The 20832-nt window shown below is 40.1% G+C and overlaps 1 long non-coding RNA gene across 1 annotated transcript; it reads left to right on the top strand.

Moving 5' to 3' along the window:
- Nucleotides 1-1441: 1441 nt before the first annotated feature.
- On the top strand, nucleotides 1442-19073 carry LOC144255870 (uncharacterized). The gene is made up of 3 exons (XR_013343969.1): nucleotides 1442-1601; nucleotides 11414-11495; nucleotides 18873-19073. It is a non-coding gene; the product is annotated as an uncharacterized LOC144255870 (long non-coding RNA).
- The last annotated feature ends 1759 nt before the right edge of the window (nucleotides 19074-20832 follow it).

The raw sequence follows: 20832 nt of genomic DNA, 5'->3' as shown, positions 1-20832 counted from the left end.
ATGTGGATGAAAGTCATACTCGTGGGCTTGCCTGTGATAGAAGGCATCCAAGATGTTCTATGGTTTGACACCTTCCTCCAAGGTTCAAGTGTTGAACTTAATCCTGAATGCAACAATGCAGGAGATGGGGGCTCAATAGGAAGTCATTAAGTCATGAGAGTTATGCCCCCATGAATCAAGTTTGCTTTTACGGGGTCACCCTTACAGTGAATTCATTAGGAGAGTTCAGCCCTCTTCCTCACCCTTTTACTTTTCACTCTGGGGTGTTGCTGCACCAAGGCTTCACCAATATGCCATCATTGTGCCTTTGAACTTCTCAGCCTCCAGAACCAGTAGCCAAAGAAATCTCTGCTCTTTAACCCCTTCTCAGATATTGTTGTAGCAGCAGAACCCAGGCAAAGACACCATCTAAGCCTAGGGAAAGGGGCGGCGGGGGCGGGAAGCAATGTTGAGGCTTGGGACACTCAAATATTTAGAAATCTAGACTGTACATCCAGGGTGGACCCAAAACTGCAAGACGAGGCATTAACATGGCATCCCTGAAGCTGAACAGGAGGATTGATGGCTTCTTCAAAGTACTGCTAAGAGGTCATGTAGAATCAATGGAAGAGTGACCACTGGATTTGGCAGCATGGAGGTCATGTGTGACCTTGTCTAAGGGATTTTCCCGCAATTGGGGGAAGCCACAGGGGAGCTGACTGAAAACCAGGTTGACTGCTGGTAAGAAGGTGCCAGGTGCCTGACCACTTTGAACACTTCTGTCATCACAGACAAACATACAGCCAAGAGAGGTGATGGTGTTTCCTTCCAACGTCTTGGGCATGTCTGATTGCTAATCCAGCCAAGGAGATGGCGAGCCTGGAGTCCCTGGAACTGCAGGGCGCTGGGGAGACCCGCGAGGCCGCACAGCAGGGAGACCACAGCTCCAAGGCCGCATCCACCCAGCCGCTTGGGAACTCGCCTTTTCAGGCGCTGCCTTTCTCTCCTGGGGAGCAGGCTCATCCTTTGCGTCGTCTCTTAACAAAATCCGACCCCGGGTCCCATCAGGGGTCTAGCTGAGGACTTCAGGACGAGAGAGATCTCAGCTCCCCACTGCGTGGCCGTCCACGTGGGGACACTGGCGGCAGGAGCGGTTTCTTGGAGGAGGGAGTGTTCTCAAGCTGGGCCCTTTTTAGTCACCAGCTACTCTCCAGGTCCTCAGCCAGCCAAGACCCCTATTTCCCCTAAAACCGAACGCCACGCCCTCCTTCCCGTTCGCTCCTCCCCACTATCCCCAACGTGGCACGGCCCGCTGCGCATGCTCCGTAAGCGCGCGCAGGAGGCCGGCGGTGCAGGGCGACCGCAGTGACGTCGGCGCTCCCGGTGCAGGAGGGCGGAGCGTGCCACATTGACGCTCATCAGCCACGCCCCCGCAGGGGGGGGAGGAGGCGTGCCCTCCGGGCTGGCCTGCCCCCTGCGCATACTCTCGCTCTCGCACACACACTCCCTTCAGGTCCGCCAGCCGCGTCGACGCGGCCGCCCAGCCCCACGGAACTCCGGTGGCACCATGTCTTCGCCTCCCGAAGGGAAACTACAGACTAAAGCTGGACACCCGCCTGCAGGTACTGACTCGTTGCCGCTTACTCTCGGGGGCGCTGGGCGCAGGAGGCCCCGGAGGAACTGGGAGCCCTGATGCCCGAGCGCAGGGCGCAGGGGAGTGCGGGCGCCCGGGCGCGGTCCGCAGGCCTGTGCGGGATTCCACCGCTGCACCACCCGCTGCGGTTGGCGCCCGCCAAGACCCGCTGTCATGACGAGTGCGACACATAGTCTATCTGTGACCATTGCTTGCTAATGACATTGGCCTAAGCCCAGTTGCACAACTTTACAAAAGACAAAGTTTGAGCTGTTATTGTTTACTAAGAATGTACAGGGTTTCTTTCTTTTTTCCTTTTTAAAGAGTAACAGGAGTCTGTGTTTTTAATATCGGGATGATTAATTGTAGCCCGACAGCATTGGGTACTGATAAAAGAACCAAAGGGGCAGAAATCATTTTCATCCTTATTCACTGAGTATGACTTCTCTTACCCTACTTTCCTTCACGTTCAGCTTTTTTTTTTCAAATGTGCTTTAAAAAAAGAAAGAAAATGCTAATCTTCTGAGCCAAACAAGCTAAACTCAGGAAAGAGCCATCTTTCTTAGAATATAGGAATTTAAGCAGCCTTTGAGTTCACTGGGGCCTTCTCTCTCTCTGCTCACAGTTCTGTTTGCTCTGATGTTTTCCAGACTGGTCGATTTCCATTTCTGCTGCCCTTTCAAGGGACAGTGGATCCATATGGAAAGACACCTGACCTGGTGAGCATATCAAAGTACTTAGGTGACAGAAGACAGGTCACATTGAGGTTTGGGGTTCTTTTAGGGTCTTAATTGCAAACGTCAGTACTAGAACTCAATCTTATGCTGACAAATCCTCTGAGGACTGAAGCTTTTTTTTGTGACACATCTATGCCATCTAATAGTGAAGAATTCGTAATCTGTCTCCCACTGTAGGACACAAATTCTCTGCCTCATTACAGGGAATAGGGACAATTCTTTAAATATGTTACACTGCAGAGGAGGAATATACATCACTAGTGACAGCCTCTCAACAGCAACAACTTGCACTAGAATTAAAAAAAAAAATGGCTGACTGTTCCAAGAGGACTTATCAGGACCTGTTAGAAAAGTGTCCCACTGTAATGGAAATGGCTTTGGGAGCTTTTGCTCATAACAACAAAAACAAAGAGCTAAGGTATTGCTAAGAGACAGAGTACCTGGTGCCCTGAGTGCTATCAGTAGCACAGAAAAACAAAATACAAAACACAAGCAAAACCACCCTCGAAGGGATTTCCTTTAAGGATAGCTCTGATCTTTAATTCCTACAGTAAGGTGTCCCTGCCCAGCTGCCTGTAGCTCTGTGCTTTTGTGTTGGGAGGAACACCTTTATTTACCCTCATGGTAGGGTTGACACCCCAGAACCTTGCAGCAGCAGTCTTCCTGAGACTGTCCACTCTCCCAGGGTAGTGAATTCATTCAAATATATTTGCTGGAATGATACCAAATCAAAGTAGCAGTAATTAAATTGCATATAAAGACATATCCATATGGATATTTTTAAGATCATAATTATCAAGTGTACATGTTAACTCTGGGAGAAATATTTATGCAGAATTCTAATTTTGCTTGAATTTTAAACTACAAGGCTTTTGAATTAAAACAATAATGATTTATTTATGCCTAACAAGAGAAGAGGCAATTTATTCGCACCTATGTAACAGTGAACTTGGGTTCCAAGTTTGGAGACAGGCCACTACATTTCTCTGGGACTCAGATTTCCTCAAATGTAAAATCCCAGAATGGCATGAAGATCTTCCTCTGGATAAGTCCCAGCACATAGCCTTTGCTGCTGTGACTCTTCCAAGCTCTCAGCTGCCCTCCTCAGGATCAAAGCCCCCAGGTCAGTTAACCACAGTAAACTCCAGGGATTTCTGAACTGTGGGGCCCAAGTCTAGCAGGAGTGCTTTGGGTAGCTGTCACTGTCACACAGCATTTTCAAGGCCAATAAGACTTAGCCAGAGTTGAAGGAAAGGCCCTGGGCTCTGAGCCCAGAGGCCTAGGTAGACAGGTACTTGGAAGGTACAGTAGTTGGAAATTGCAATATTGGCTCTGCAGTGCTCTTGGGAGGCATGCTTTCCCCAGTTTACAGAGGACCTGTGTGCAAGCCTCTTTTCCCAGGAAGCTCCCAATGTTCTTCAGTCTGGTGTTGCTAAAGAGTAAGCCATTCTGCCAGCCACTATAATAATCATCAAAGATAGCCAAGAGCATAATTCATAATTAAAATAATTGCCTTGAAAACTTTGGGAACACTTTTATTAAATGCTTAAATTAGATAACAAACTTGTGCTTAAATCCTTAATCAGAAATAATAAAATTTTCTTACAGTGACTGTCTTGCTGTTCTTTTTGTGTTTTCTCTTTATTGCTCTCTGGATCAGGTCCCTTCTTCCCTCTCGCCACAGTAGTCCCATTTTCTTTATTGCACTTACCTCCCCCTGTCTGCCTCTCTTCTCCTGGCTTCCAGGGCTGGGTCTTATTGGTATCTTTAAATCCCAGGGATCCCAATGTGCCTGGCATGAGATACTCCACAAACAGCTTTCTCCTGGGAGTTACTTCAGGCCCTTTCTCACCTTCTATTCCCCAAAGCATGGTAAGCCTCCAACTTCCCTGTGTGAGACCTCTCCATTGTGTGCTAATGGTGCAAGCGGTCACCTTCCCTCATTTAGGTTGCAGAATGCAGGAAATGGTGACTGTAATTTGCTGGGTGTAATACTGTGCCAGCATAGTTCTAAGCACTTGGCACTGTAATTAAATTAGTAGTCACCTTATCATTGGGACCCTGAGGACAGTGCCATTTAAAAAACTGTCTAAACTGTTTGGAGTATGTGACTAGGGGACCAGGCTGAAGGGCCTTTGCTGCTTACAGCCAGACAGGGGACCCTGTCACTTGCCAGATGCTGCCTCTGAAGGTGTGATATTATTGGGGCAGTTTGTAAAGGCTTCTGGTTAGTGTGAAAGGAAGGTTCTGTTCAGATACAAAGTATCGTCACTTGAGAGTGATGGATGACCTACACCACATTCTGCCAACTCTTTGCAGAAGAAATCCATTTAGTGACTGGAGACCCCACCACTGTTCTCCGCTACAAAATATTTGCAGAGAAATGGGGTGAAGAATGCTTATTTTATGAGAAGTTTTGCAAAACTGGATTAACAAAGTTAAAAGTAGTGAGATTCCTTGCTATTTCCCCCAACAGTAGCAATAGCCTTCCACAGCAGAAAGGAGGACATGATTACAAGCCATACTGTTACTCATCTCTGCCAGTCTCTGTGGGTTTTGGCAGTGATGTGAATAAATACATGTTGCTGGCCACATTCTCCTGTCCCCATTTTTCAGAGGAGCCAAAACCATGTGTCAGTGAGGTGTCATAAATCTGATATGATAGCATTGAATGTTACTAATGTTATATAGTTTTCTTCAAAAAGTAGGAGCCCCCCCCCCCCCCGCATAGAACTAAGTCAAGTGAATATATGAATATGAACCAGTTGGTCAGTCATGAGTTAAGGGAGAATTTATAATGTTGTAGGTAACATTTCTCCCTCAATTATCTTCCTGTAGGAGGGTTTTCAAGTTATCCAGGCCATTCTACTGATACAAATGTGAAGCTCCATTGTTTTTTATTGTATTAAGCATATAGTCACAGACTGCCCAACAGCGTCCTCATGTTCTCAGCTAGATGCAGGTCAGAGGTGTGCTTTTGGTTCCAGCATGCCAAGGGGAAAATAGCCTTCAGTTATTGTGTTTTTTTTTCTGTTGTTCTTTTGTTTTGTTTTGTTTTAAGAAGCTTCTGGTCAGGCTGGACCACAGCCTTTCTAGATTTTGCTGTTGTTCCCTAGCCACCTTTGGTTATTTTCCCCTTCTAACATCTTCTATGTGTGTCCTTTTCATTTCAGCCAGTGCTCTGTGCGTTCTGACTTGGTTTTATGAATAGTTTCCCCTTCTCAACCTCAGAAGTCTTTGTATATATATAAAGGATATTCACTTTTGTAAAAAGTACAGTAAGTGAGCTGAACAAATTAAGGTTTATTTGTTTCCTGGGCGACCCTCTACAAGAAACAGTACAGAGGCCCAGACCCCTCCTGCTGCAGGACACTGCTGTTTCAAGGCAAAGCCACTACAGAGGGGGATAAGTGTGGGTCAGCATGCTTGGGGCCCGCAAGCGGCATGCTTCACTGGGTTAGTTTTTATGACTACTATAGCAAAACACAATAACCTTGTTATTGTTTAAAACCACTGTAAACTTAAAATCATTACACATGAGTGTATTTATTTAAAGTCAAGTGGGAAACAGGCCACTGTGTTTGTTTTAGTAACTGCAAAATAATTCACTTCTTTATTAACTTATGATTCTGGAGGTGAGAAGTCCAATACGAGTCAAGGTGTCAGCTGGGCTGGTCCTTCTGGAGGCTTCGGGGGAGAACGGTTCCCCTGCCGTTCCCAGAGTCCAGAGGCACCCACTCACCTTGTGGTCCCTTCTCCATCTGCAGAGGCCACAGTGGCTGCTTACATCCTTCTTCCTTCACATCCAACAACCCTGACTCTTTCTGTACCTCTTACATGTTTGAAGACCCTTGTGATCACATGGGCCATGTGGATAATGCAGGCAATCTTCTCATGATCAGATCAGCTGATCAGCCTCTTACTCACAGCCTTGATTTCCCCTTGCCACATAGCACATCTAAGGTCCTGAGATGAACAGCACTATGCTGCCCACCAGTCACTTTTCCCATTCCTTTGTCTAGGACCCAGTTAAATGGCCCCAAACCAATTGCAAGGGACACTGGGAGTTGGATAGGCAAACACCTGACAGTCCCTGCCTCAGCCAACAATCCTCACTGCTGGGCTTCTCCAGTACCTCCAGGCAAGGGATCCTACATTCCCCTGGCATTTTTAGAACTAATTTCTTTTCCTAAATTCTAGATTCCCTACACTGCTGACCGTCACACTTCTCAGCTTGAAGGGGATATGGTTATCTGCCCACCGACCCTCCCAGTTCCCCACCCAGTTTGTCATTGAGGTCAAAGCTGTGTCCTGAATGGAGTATAAAGCTATGGAAGACACACCCAGCCCTTCTAGCTGAGACAAAGCCCTCAGGGCCTGTGGGCCACAACAGTCTCTGGAAAGTGAATGGAGTGGCCCTCTGTGGCCTGAGTGCCTTAGCACCTTCACAGTGGATTCTCATTGCTCAGAAGCACTTTCCCTTCCTTCCATCTGGGGTGCAAGTTCAGCAGCATATTGGGGACTCAAGTTTTAGCACTTCCACCTGTGTGTATGTACGTACCAGAAAGCCCCTGTCCATCCCTACAGTCTGGGGTACCCCACAAGCACATCAGTGTTATTGGTTCAGGAACTGACCTAGTTTTAACTTAATTACCTCTTTAAAGACACACTATTTAAGATGTTAAGACTTCAACATATGCATTTTGGTGGAACAAAAAAAAATCTCTAATCAATTTCTGAAGGGCATGGGATCAAGGTGTGAGAAAAGAAAAATGTATTGTGAAAAACATTTTATGGGGGCTGGGGCTATAGCTTAGTGGAAAAGCACTTGCCTGGCTTGTGTGAGGCACTGAGTTTAATCCTCAGCACCACATAAAAATAAGTAAATAAAATAAAAGGCATGCTGTCTGTGTACAACTACGAAAAGAATTTTAAAAAGAAAAAAAATTCATGGGATGGTTCTAGGCCCTTCTTTTGGTCAAAAACATAATTCTCAAATTCTACATTTCAAGAGAGTGGAAAGACATTTACTGTACTGCAGAATTTTATTTTCAAAATCCATTTCTAATAGAGTACTATACAGGCTGGGAAATCTTAAATTTAAAAGCCGTCCACTAATAGATTTCTCTCTCTCTCTCTCTCTCTCTCTCTCTCTCTCTCTCTCTATCAGATATTGAACTCAGGGGAACTTAACCCCTGAGCCACATTCCCATTCCTTTAATTGAATTTTATTTTGAGACAGGGTCTCACTGAGTTGCTTAGCATCTCACTAAGTTGCTGAGGCTGGCTTTGAACTTGTGATCCTCTTTCCTCAGCCTCCTGTACTCAACTATCTTTTTTTTTTTTTTTTTAATATGAGTTTAAAGTGAGGAAAATCCTTAGAAACCAAAAACAAGGAACTGAAATTCAGACACCATGATAGTTGGCTCACAGACCCCAGACTCCAGCATAATGCTTCATGCTCAGAAGCCAAACCCTGGGGGAGACATGGCAGAGGGGACCCTCCCCAGCAACACAGTGGAATGGCAAGGAAGGGCCCTTGTAGCCTTGGATGTCAGCATGGGCTCTGAATGGAGGCACAAATCTCCTTGAGAATTGGTAAATGAGGCCGGCTTCTATGAGTGGGGTTCAGATTACACTGTCAGGTCTGGCTGTTCCAGTCTAAGAAATCCTTGGTAATGACTTTCAGGCACCTTCCTCTTGATCTAGTAGAAACAGAAGCAGCATTTCTTGAAAGAATTGCTGACTACACCATGGGCCCCATAAGATCTTCCTGACAGGCCTGGTGAAGTCAAGTATGTGATCCATAGTCGCCTGCACGAGAGCAAGAAGGAGCAGACAAAAACCAACAGGAGGACTAACTCCTAGGGCCCCAGGTGACAAAATATCTGCATATACAACTCTAAGTGCACATACAAGTCTGCCCAAATGGTTAAGTTTATTATAATGGGCAACATGAGAAAAGAAGCAGAGCCTATCAAGTAAAGACTTGATGAGTTGGAGACCACAAGGCATAAGATCTCACAGTCAGATGCAAAATGATTAGAAATGAATTCCTAGGATAAAAAGCGGATCACTAAACAGGATCCTATTTCTTTCTTTCCAAAGTAGAATGTCCCCGCTCCATGAAAGAAGTGGTGGGGCACAGGGAGATTGTGGTTCCAATCCCAGACCAGCATGGGCACTGTTTAAACTGTTTAAACACAACCCTTTATTTTACTTGATGCCTGTTTTGCCTTCATCTGAGGGACAGCTGCTAGGGTGCCATTGTCCCTGAGAAGCAAGCGTCATCGTCTTCCTGAAGTCTGAGAAATTTAAGACTAATCAACTTGGAGCATGTGAGCCTGAGATGACTTCAAAGTCTCTTCCTGTTCATCAGCATCATCAACTTGCCCTGGACTTTTGTGAACCAACAAGGTCCACCCAGATTTGGGACTCCGGAGGAGCTGGAGTGACAAATGGATGGTACTGTGGGATGTGGATGCTTCATGGCCGAAGACCCAGTAGCTGCCCTGAGTAGGGCAAGGGTGGGACTCCCTAAGGCCTGCATCAAGAAACTGGGGTAAATGCAAACAAGAAACAAGAAACAGGAAACAAGAAAATAGTTTATTCTAAGCCAAAGAGGAGTGACTGTGGTCTGGGAAGTGGCATTGCATGACATACTCCACCATGCAACTTTTACAGCCACAAAACAAAAATCAATACATTTAGCAAACATTTGGTAGGTCATCAGGTAGGCTGGCTATAAGCAGAGGGAGAAAATCTTTCCTGTAGTTTTAGCCATTACCTTAAATATGCTTAGCTTGGTGGATTCTTATAGGTCTGCAAAGCTTAGTGGTTTATTCTGAGAGTTTTATCTGACGTTATAATGGCAGATACAGGAGTTGAAATTAAGTGGCTACTAAAGAGCCTAAGAAATACCAAGATGCTTGGGATCCCGATCTGAAATCTTCCATCTCTCCTCAATCGCAGTCCTCTTGCTCAGCCAGTCAAACAGTCTGCAAGATCTTCTATATGGGTGCAGCTTCTTCAGAGACCCTCAGCTCTACACCACCATGTGAGGTCAGCTTTTTGGATATATGGATAGTATTTCCAAATTCTATCCCATGGGACACTATGGTGCTAAAAGATGATAACAGCGTTACTGCAAAACCAAAAATAGATCAAAACAAAAACTGAGTCAAATGCATCTGGGGCCAGGCATACCAGTAATCCTAGCAACCTGGTAGGCTGAAGCAGGGGGATCACAAGTTTGAGGCCAGCCTGGACAATTTAGTGAGATCCTGTCTCAAAATTTAAAAAAAGGTTTGGGGATGTTGCTCAATGGTAAAGCTCCCCTGGGTTCAATCCCCAGTGTGTCCGTGCGCGCGCGCGCGCGCACACACACACACACACACACACACACACAGAAAAAAAAGTAAAAGAAACATCTGGGGGAGACTGCATGCTCTATGCCCCTCATAAAACTTCATGTTGCACATTACTATGCTAAAGGGCCCCAAAATCTCTCTAGAAGAAGCCCATTTGCTTTTGTTCAGCCTAGTATTTCCTATACCCATTAGATCCTGGGTCCCATGTCCCACTCTCTTTCTCCTTGTAAGATAGTATTAACATGTTAGTGTTTGGCAAATGTGAATTAAACTACTATGAAATAGCACATCCCACCCACTAGAATAGCTATAATTAAGTAGACAATAACAAGTGTGGACATATGTGCAAAAATCCTCACACCGGTGAGAATGGAAAATGGCGCACAACTGAAAAGCAATCCTGGTTCCTCACAAGTGTAATGCAGAGTCAATATGTGACCCAGCCATTCATTCCTAAATGCAAACCTAAGAAAATGAAAATATGTACACAGAAAAAGTCACAAAATGTGTTCAAAGCTTATTATCCATAACAGCTGAAAAGTGGAAACAACCCATATATCCACCATGTGATGAATAGAGGAATGGAACGCGATGGGGTGTTTTGTCCTAGAGAAGGATGGAGCTCTCACACTGCAGCACAGGCAAACCTGAACACATGCTGTCTGAAAGGAGCTAGCCACCCAAGCCCATGTGTTTTATGATTCCATTTCTATTCCAGGTGTCCAGAAGAGACCAGCCCAAGTAACTGTTGTAACTGGTTGTTGGGAGCTGGGGGACAGGTGAACAGGGAGCAACTGTTTGTGGGTGTGGGATTTTCTGCTTGAGTGACAGAAACTTATTGTAGTGATGGTTGCATAACTTTGAATTCACTCAAACCACTGTATTATATAATTTCCATGAATGAATTGTACATAAATTAGATCTTGATGAAGCTTTTGGTGGGGGAGATTGAACCCAATGTGAAGAATGTGAACCCAAGGGCACTTAAACCACAGAGCCACATCTCCATCCATTTTTAATGTTTTATTTAGAGACAGGGTCTCACTAAGTTGCTTAGGGCCTTTCCAAGTTCCTGAGGCTGGCTTGAACTCACAATCCTCCTGCCTCAGCTTCCTGAGCTGCTGGATTACATGCGTGTGCCACCATACCCAAATGCAATGAGGCTGTTTTCCTTAAACCAGAATGAACATCTACCAATAGGAGGGTTTCACAGCACAGCCTGGGAAGGGCTGCTCTGGAAATCTTTGCCACTCCTGACTAGGCTCTGTGACTAACATAGTAGCTGTTCTGTGTCACCTGTAGCTATGTCACCTATAAAAAGCATCACTGGTATTTGAGAAAATAATGCTTACAGGGTAGGACAGGGTTTAGGGAGCCCCTGTATCAATAAGATGTGCAGAACTAAGCAGCCACTGCTCCGCATGCTTCACACTTTGGTTATGTGACTGTTCTTACAAAATATGTGAGAGGTAACCAAAAAGGGACCCCAGAGTCTTGGAAAGTTTCTAACATCTGGAGTAAGAGATAGCATTTCACAGGTAACACATTGAATCTCCTCAAAACCACACTACCCCCTTACCCCCAGTTAATGATTGTCACTGCCAGGGTCTCCAAACTGACTTGTGGCCACTGGCAAACCTCCGAGGCAGTTCCCCATCTGGACTAATCATACTTGCCTTTTGTTTTCATTTCAGTGAAAGCTGGTGGAATGCAGATGGTTCAGAAACACACCAAGGAAGAAAGAGACAAGGATGACCAGGAATGGGAAAGCCCCAGGTGGGAGACGTCTGGTGACTCTTAACAAACTTTGCAAATAATGATTGTTCTGTTAAACATTAATGTTTGTCCTTCCTCTGTTCTGATAACTCCTGGACAGCTGGACCTGTGCTGTGTATTCTTGCTTTTCCTGTCAATGAGGTAGAATTCTGTGCCACTTGGGCAGGAGACAGGGCATGTAAAGTGCACCATTTTTTCTGTCGGCAACTCACGAGCCCAGGCAGGTGCAGGGACTGCACTGATGTTGGCAGGCTCAGGCAGCCTCTCTGTGCCCTGGGTAAGTCAGGGCCCCTCCCTTCCTGCAAGCCAAGGGGCTGTGCCAGCAGGATCAGGAGACCCTGGAGAAGCTTACTGTGGCTCCTGGGTCTCCAGTGGGGCACAAAGCCACCATCATTTCCCTCCTGGTCCTAGTGGAGGAAATAGGTTAATTCTTGGGACTGCAGGTCCTTTACACTCTAGGTTTCCGTTTACTGTTCCATAGAAGTGTGCACTAACAATCTGTGGACTGCAGTTCTCCACTGGAGCTACAGTTCTGAAACCCCTGGGAACCCTGAGATACTACATTAGTTGAATCTTGGCCATCTGTGCAGCTGGGATGGAGAACTTCTGGTTTAAGAAATGTTTATGAGAAAACCTTACGTGACATCTCTGCTCCCTTTGGGTCTTGGAACCTCTCTGCTTACCTTTCTGTTGGGCACCTCTTTTCCTTGGAGGTTCTGAGTTCAAGCTTGGCTCAAGGGCCTCGTCCTTTGCTGTGCTTGACAATAACACTACCTATAGAATAACAAAGATGTCAGAATTTACTAATGTACATGAAAACACTGATCATTGACCTCATTCCATGAAAAATGAAATGTCTCCAATGAGGATGAAGTCTAGAAGGCCATTATGCACATAAGATAAAGCTCTTCTTTCATGTAAGAGCTACCTTTAAGTTTGTGGAAATTCAGTCTATTAAAATCACTAGGAAATGTTAAAATGTTAAAAAGTTAAATTTTAAAATGTATAAATCAAGATATGAAAATCTGGGGCTTATTTTCCTATATCTATATCCTTCTTATAACTCTTATAACTCTTGTAATCCAAGCAAATTGGGAAGCTGAGTAATTTCAGAAATTTAAATTCAGCCTCAGCAACTTAGTGTGGTTTCAAGAAACTTAGCAAGACAGTCTCAAAATTTGAAAAAGTGGAGAGAGGGATTAGGAATGTGGCTCAGTGTATAAAAATACCTAAACTTAAACTGAAATACAAAAATATTAAAGTTTAAAATATTACACTTGAGTGTTAAAAATCAAAAATAGATTTCATATAATTCTTTTCTCAGTATTCAAAAGTGAAAATAGTAATTTTAGATATAGAAAAACAATTATATTCTTTCAAAGATGAAGTTTATTCACTATGCATATATGATATTTATGACTGATATTTCTACAAAATAACTTGATAATGCTTAATAAATTTAAGCAAAATTTAAAGACAACTACTTGTTTTCTAAACTTAAATGAGTTCTGTATTTTACTGATCCTCATATACATCAAGGTGTAATATATAGATAATAACTCTACTATACTCTCACATTTATTATAAATGTTTCATTGTTATATAAGGCATACATTTTGGACAAAATCTGTTCAATGTTCGCCACTAGTATGAGTTTTCAGATGTTCAATGAATTTAAAATGTAAATACATTTTGGAAATATTATTTAACTTTTTAGGGTTTCTGGGCACAATGAATTCTCCAAAAATAAGCAGTGTTTAAGAAACATGTAGCTACATTTTTTTCCATTTGTATTTTCTCTAACCAGTGTGTGTCCACAGGTGCTGAGTGTTGCTGAATAAATTTTAGAGGAATTGTCACATTGTCAATTTTCACATTACAAAATTTTCTCTAAGCTATGGTTATTGTGGTGAGGATTAAATGTTGTCCCTTTCTTAGAGTAATGGTACAATGGTCTCATTTGTAGAGCTTCTCTCCAGTGTGTTTTCTCTGATGTCTAGTAATATATAATATATAATTTAAAATGTTTCTACATTCTCTACATTTAGATGTATTCTTTCCAGAATAAGTAGCCTAGTGGTGAAAAGAATCAATTTCTTATTAAAAGCTTTGCTACATTGTTTCAATTTGTAGGGGTTCTTTTCTGTATAAATTCTGTTGTTAATAAGGTTTAGTCTTTCTTTTTTAAGTGTTTATTTTTAAGTTGTAGTTGGATACAATACCTTTATTTCACTTATTTATTTTTATGTGGTGCAGAGGATCGAACCCAGGATCTGAAACATGTAAGGCTAGCATTCTACCATGGAACCATAACCCCAGGCCCAAGGTTTAGTCTTTCTTTAAAAGTATCATTACTTTATTCACATTTCACATTCACCATGATGTCTGCTGCTGTGGTGAATAAAGTTTTATTTTTTATTAAATGCTTTTCCACATTATTCACTTTTGTATGGCTATTCTCCAGTGTGAGTTCTGTTGTGGTGAATAAGGCCTGTTTTATTGCTAAAAGCTTTGCCACATTCCTTATATTTGTAAGGTTTCTCTCCAGTGTAAATTCTCCTGTGACACATAAGGTGTAATATTTGAGTAAAAACTTTGTCACATACTTTGCACTTGTGAGGCTTCTCTCCAGTGTGAGTTCTGTTGCGGCAAGTAAGGTGGAATTTTTGACTGAAAGCCTTGCCACATTCTGTACATTTGTAGGACTTCTCTCCAGTGTGAGTTCTGATGTGGCAAATAAAGTCTGATTTTCGATCATAAGCTTTACCACAATCTTTACATTTGTAGGGCTTCTCTCCAGTGTGAGTTCTACTGTGGTAAATAAGGTGTGATTTTTGACCAAAAGTTTTGCCACAATCTTTACATTTGTAGGGCTTCTCTCCAGTGTGAGTTCTGATGTGGCAAATAAGGTGTGATTTTTGACCAAAAGCTTTGCCACAATCTTTACATTTGTAGGGCTTCTCTCCAGTGTGAGTTCTGATGTGGTGAATAAGGTTTGATTTTTGAGCAAAAGCGTTTCCACATTCTTTACATTTGTAGGGCTTCTCTCCATTTTGTGTTCCTCTGTGGTAAATAAGATTTTTTTTTTTTTTTTTTTTTTTTTACTAAAAGCTTTGCAACATTCTTTATATTCGTAGGGCTTCTCTCCAGTATAAATTCTCTGGTGATGAACAAGGCCTGATTTTTTATATGATTTCTGTTGTTCACTCTCACTTGTAGTTTTCCATATTTTCTTTTGTGGTAAATAGTCAAGATCACAACTTTCATATTTTGCACTTATCACTTCATGTAATATATGTTTTAGGCCCTTTTCTGGCTGAAATAAACAAAAATTTAAAAAAATAATACCTATTAGACTGGGATAAATATATTTTGCATACATAAGATGAAGTTAAGGTAAAATAAGTACATCAGGAGTGTACCAGATTAGTAAGTCCAAAGTCACCATAAATCCAAAAAATATATTAGTTCAATAAAAATGTACAGAAAAAATTACCTTGAGAATATTATCCAAATTCTTGTAGAGACCACAGTATCCAAGAGGAGGACATCATTAATAAGAGTAATATAATAAAGTTTAGAAAAGAATCTTTAACAGCCTTTTTTCTTTCATAAGATAGTATTGGGTATTAAGGAAATATCTACCAGCTACCTTCACTGTTAGTAGAATAAGAGAAATGTAAAACATATACAAACATTTCTGGGTTTTTTAAAGTGTGTCCAAAAATTATTTTTGTCTAACATGACGTAGAGACATGAAAATAACTAGTAGATTTTGAGTGATAATACCATAAATATTCAACAAGGGTAAAGAAGCAATGGACTCTTAAAAAGAAATAAGAGCAAAAAATTTACTAAGAAATATACACATATATGTCTATAAAATTTTTTTGTAAAAACATTTTAAAAGACTATAAAAACCTTGCATAGCCTGTGGCCATAATATTTGGATGAATTCAACACATGACAATCAAGTATAATAAATTGATTTTTATATTTTTACATTCATGTGATATGAGAATTTCCTTTATTGACAAATACAACTTTATTTATAAATATATGATGGTAATTTATACTATATATACAAGGTAAAATGACTAAATAGAATGAATTAACAATCATTATTTCATATAATTATAAATTTTGTTCTTACAATGTATTGTATTCCTTCTACTAGTATTTATGAAGAACATAATACCCTCACTATGTGGTAAAATAAAACTCTTGACCCTATTACGCTCAATAAAATCAAAATATGGAGACTTTTACTATAATATCAACCCTACACAAAACACAGTCCCTGGTGACAAAATTTTGCTCACTAAATTTCTGACTTCTACGTGTTAATGAAATGCTCCTACAACTTAATATCTGCATGCCAACTTTCACTTAATTCAAAGTCCTGCATATATTTCTTATAACACTTTAAGCGACAAAATATTTTATAACTAAATAATAATAGTATATAAGTACATATTTTTAAACATTTGACATTGATGGGCACACTCATTGAGTCCCTAGCTTTAATACTGAGGAAAATGTTGGCACTAAACACAAAAGCAGAGGTATCTCTTCAATTTTCTTATTTAATTGTTCATGGATACATATTTAGTACTGGCAATTCTGGATCTTTATGTCATCCAACTTTTAATGTTTCATGTGTAATGCTTGAGATTACCCCAAAAATTCTATATCATGAACTACAACACAAGTCTTTTTAAAATTGTTTGAGCCATGCTGTTTCTAAATATCTATGACTTCTCTCAAACAAGACGTACTTTTGCATGACCTCCCAATTAGCAAATATTACAAGGATGCAGCACTGTTCTTGCCTATTTTTATTTATTTAAAAGTTTTTATAACTTTTTCGTGAAAATGGAGTATATAATCTACTGTTGGCTCCTTTAATGAACAAATAAAAAATAGTACAGCAAATATAAACAAAGAGAAGCATGGCTAAAGCCAAGTGACAAAAAAACAAAAATAAAACATTAAGAATTTAACATTAGGATACTGAAAATTATGAATTACTCAAAGAACACTATATAACTATTTTAAAAATGTTTAGACAGTGAAGTTGAAAAATATTAACATCAATGGGCACAATGTTTACGTGAATAATTTTTTTGAGAAAAAATGAGAGGAGTATTCCTAGTGTGCAAATCCGAAATTCAACAAATATGGGAGAGGTTTATCAAGCAGTATCAAGTTTATATATATATAGTGTGTGAAAAGAATCCAAACATGCCACAATAAAAAACAATGATCCAGAAATTAAATCATTAATCAAAATAAAAAATATTTAAAAATTACAAAGTAGAATTATAATGATTTATTCACTTCAAAATATTTATTACTAATGCATTATTGCAAAACACAAAACAAAAGAAAAAATTTAATAACAGAATTTAATCTACAATAGAAAATGTCAAGTAAGTTACAGCAGAGAGCATGGAAAGAAACCAAGCATGATCTGCTCCTAAAGGCCCTATTTGTTTAAAGATGGATAATGCTCCTGCCTTTACATCTCATCATTTTGCTCAATTTTTAATCAGTGAGATATAGTTTTAAATCATGAAATTTCTCATAATTTTTTGGATGAGCTTTTGTTGAGTGAGCAAATTGTATCCTAATACTTGCCTTTTAAAACAGAAACAAACAAAGATCTAGCCTCTATTATATTAATATGCATTATATATTGTTTTATTTACAGTTAATGTGCTCAATATACAACATAAAGTTAATACTCAAAATTGGTCATCTGCATTGAATAGATATTTTATTCTCAAACAGCCATTACCAATAAAATTATGTAATATATGAGGTTCCACCTGACCAGCATGACAAGCTCCTATGCCTTTGCTCACGTGGGGAAAAGCATAGACTGCTACACTTATGCTAACATGTCCTGTTTGCAATTTAGCTTCATGCATGAAAAATAGCAATTACAAATCTACATCAGTGACTTCACAAGCTGATTTCTAAGTTTCATTTAACCCTGGAAGATAAGAGTTCATCTTCAAAAGAGGAGTAACATTAAAAGAGGACCCCAAGATAATAAATTCTAGTTACTTGTTGAGATATAAAACAATTAACAGCCTCAGCTCAACAACTGTTGGCTAAAATGGGGTTAGAATGTACTCTAGATAACTTTGTTACTGCTTTGATTGCTAAACTCACACAAAACTCTGTAAATGCTTTGGTCTTAACAAGAATTTTTTTCTGTTTTTGTACACCAGCTCTGGGAAATTCAGTACTGCCAGATCCTGGACTTCAAGAACCCATTACAATATCTTGACTCACTTGCATAAAATTGTTATACACCTGCAAAAATATCTCATGGTATTCATTGTAGTCTTAGCAGAATAATGTGTCCTTACCATCCACATAGTATTTGATAGGTCAAAATCCTGTGAAGTTTATTCATAAAAGATCTATTTCTCTTGATAAAAACTGTGATGATTCAATGAAGCTTCTTTCTAAGGCAGAATTTAATGCTTTGACATTCTTTTTGCTGAGTTTACCTGGATGAGCTCTATAGGCTTATAAAACTACTATGAAACTTGCCTATGCTATCATAAACAGTACTAGTCATGCCTCCATGGATGTAAATAGGCTTAATGAAGAACAAAAACAACATTGTCAAGCCATACTTGACAATTATGCTGCAATTGATTTTCTGTTATTGTTACATCATAAAGGATATCAGAAATTTAATACCATGTGAACCTTCAATTTAAGTTATAATAGTAATTTTATTTCAAAAAACTTAGATTACCTTAAAGATATCATTAATACGGTTCAACAAGACGATGAATTTTGGACTTGTTGGATTGGTTAACTTCATGTTTACTCAATTTCATCTGGGTCAAAAATATTCATAGGTGGATGTTTACTGATGTTGGAACTTGCTGTTGTCAATGCCTGCCCTATTTTTTGCCCCCACCAGCATTAAGGAGATAAGTAATATTATTTATTCAAAAGGCCTTTAAAAAGGGGGGAGGTATTAGGTATTCTGATCTTGGAATAGACAGGAAAGTGTGGGAGTGATTGTAACTGGCACCCGGAGTCCCACAATTGTAATGCCCAGCAGTTTCTCCCTGAATATATTAAGACAACTCTACAGGTGTACTATCTAGTTTCTGTGGTAATGTCCTTAGGGAGAAGGGGCTCTATATTTGTATTAATTGTACCTAATCTTGGTTAGCTAGCACATGGGGTTAAAGAAACACTGGGTTAGAATGTAGTCATGGTATCAGAACCTATGTAATTTTGGGGTATTATATGTGCAGCTGCTAAGAGGGGTGGCCATTTTTTTTCTTTTTTCCTTTTCACTGTGTGTGTGTGTGTCTCTCTCTTCTGTTTGCTCCTTTAAAGGTTTCCTAACAAGAAGATTTTAAACAGATCATGCTGGCCCTCACAACAAAAGCTATGTTTTGATGGCTAATCTGAATAAACTGGGACATCATTAAGAAGAAAACAGAGAACAACAAGGAATTTGAAAATGTGATAAATATAGGGCAGTATGTGTTCAATGACTACAATCATAATAAATAAACCTAAGCTTCTGAAAATTTCTTCTGCTGGGTGACTACTCTTTCAACATTTTTTAGTTTGGTTTTCTCCTTGACATTTGAATGACTCAACTGTGTCCCCTACTATGTGTAGTCTATAATAGTTTACATTACTAAATTATACTAGGTACTACTTATCTAAAGTGAAGGATGTGCAACACAAAAAGAAAGAGACAGATTAAAGAGTAAAATTATTTTATATATATATATATATATATATATATATAGAGAGAGAGAGAGAGAGAGAGAGAGAGAGAGAGAGAAAGAGAGAGAAATATCTGTACTAAAAATGCCCTTTTTCTTTGAAACACAAATCTGAAACTCATTTTTATAGAGAATTTCCAGAAGATACTCTGCAACAGAAGTAAATTAAAAATTAGTAATTAATAATTTTAAAGGGAAGTTAAACTTACCCAGGAAAGCCAAGTTTCTATAGTTCTCTAGCATCACATCTCTATATAAATTTTTCTCAGCAGGCTGAAGGCATTCCCACTCCTCTTCAGTAAAATCAATGGCTATATCCATAAATGTTAACAGTTCCTAAAATAAGAATAGGTAAATAAATAACACATTGACCACAGGAATATTTGCACAGTCTGTAATGTAAATACAGTTGAAATTAGAGTTAGTAGACTATCATGTAGGCAGTGTTTTGGAACACAATTATACTATTATCTACTTCTGCAGAAAAAGTGATTTAAGTTCAAAAAAGTATATATACTCCACATTTATGAGACACAATATAGCACCCCGAAGCAAGAAGCTTATTCTGGCCTATCCAGAAGATACTAGAAGAATCAGTGTGTCCTAAGACTACCACCTGTCCTGTGAATGTTTTGTAATAATAATAGCAAGGAAAAGTGGTCAAATAAATGATTCAGTAGAAACCCTCAGGTTGCCTTGGCTTATCTAGTTCCCATGGCCACTGGGTTAGTTTTGTAGGGTTGCCATACAAATGAGCACAAACCAGTTGCGGTAAACAGCAGAAATCTATTCTCTCATGGACATGGAGGCCAGAAGTCTGAAAAGTAAGTGTCAGCAGTGCTTTGATTCCAGGGAAGAACCTTCTCACTTCTGCCCAGATTCTGGTGGCTCCTGGCAATCTTGGCCATTCCTTGGCATTAGCTCATCTCTCTGATCTCTCCATCTTCACAGGCCCTCGTCCCTGCGGTCTGTGTGTCTTTAAGTCTCCTTATTCTAAGATGTACACCAGTCCAACCTCAAGTTAATCACATCTGTAAAACTGTATTTCCAAATTTTTAGGCCACATTCTGAAATTCCACGTTGACGTTAACTTTTTTCGGTAACACTATTCAACCTAGTATACCCACCTCAAATTAATCACTGACCAACAAGGGAAGAAAAAAAACCATAATTGGCTTAGAACTTGGGTTTGTTTCTGCATCAACCATGCATCAGAGTAGCCTGCAATTTTTTTTTTAAATGCTCAGTAAGTGGCAAAACCCATATACCCCGACCAGTAAATCTAATTTCTAGAGATAGGTCCTAGACATCTGAATTTTTTTAAAAGTTCTTCTTCATCCCCAGTGATTCTATTGTGTAGCCAGGGCTGAGACACTGGTTCAGACTCTGATTCTCAACCCTGCTGCATAGTGGAGTCCTACACTGTTAGAACAATTGGTGAAATTTAAACAAGATGGATTACATAATATCACTGAGCCAGTGTTGGTTTCTGATTTTGACCATTGTACTATGGGTCTTTAAATGAATGTTATTGTTTTTAGGAGCAAATTGTAGTGTTA

This window comes from Urocitellus parryii, chromosome 7 (genome assembly GCF_045843805.1).
Source record: "Urocitellus parryii isolate mUroPar1 chromosome 7, mUroPar1.hap1, whole genome shotgun sequence".
Taxonomy (NCBI): Eukaryota; Metazoa; Chordata; class Mammalia; order Rodentia; family Sciuridae; genus Urocitellus; species Urocitellus parryii.
Note: the sequence above shows the minus strand (reverse complement) of the source record. Positions and strands in the feature narration are given on the sequence as shown.